Raw genomic sequence first — 560 nt, 5'->3', positions numbered from 1 at the left:
CAGTCTCCCTCCATCTGGAACGGTCTTGTGCTCTTCTATAGGCATTCGTCAGTGATGATTCTGATAACTCAGTGACTGTACCGCTCCATCTTGTCGGTTGACGTCCACCGACCTTGTCCCTTCGACACTTCCCAGGAGAATAGTTTTCTCTAAACTATCGAGTATGAATACGAGTACTCACCTATATAATTTAGGATTTGGAAATAATTATTTGCATTCTTGTGATTTATACAAGTTATCAAACCAGTCATAAAATAACTGCACTGGTGGAATCCCAGACGTAGAAGAGGAAGATGAACCTCGGACCTCTAATCTAAAGTCTGCAATTATCACGGGACAGCTTTCCTATTAAAATATTTATAAATCCAGAATTTTCGCTGAGAAGGAATATGGAAGTCTAGGCATTTATAGACTGTTTTCGGCAATCACTTTATAAACTAAGTATCATTTAATAATCTGTAATGTTTAAACATAATTTTTTTTCAATTTATCCTTCTGTTTATCTTTGTAAAGGTACTGGAGCTTTTCATTTTTTATGATTTATAATGAAAAGCATAAAA

This window comes from Micrasema longulum, unplaced genomic scaffold, assembly GCF_059751315.1.
Source record: "Micrasema longulum isolate JH-2025_06_02 unplaced genomic scaffold, ASM5975131v1 h1tg000461l, whole genome shotgun sequence".
NCBI classification, from domain to species: Eukaryota; Metazoa; Arthropoda; class Insecta; order Trichoptera; family Brachycentridae; genus Micrasema; species Micrasema longulum.
This window is presented reverse-complemented; position numbering follows the sequence as displayed.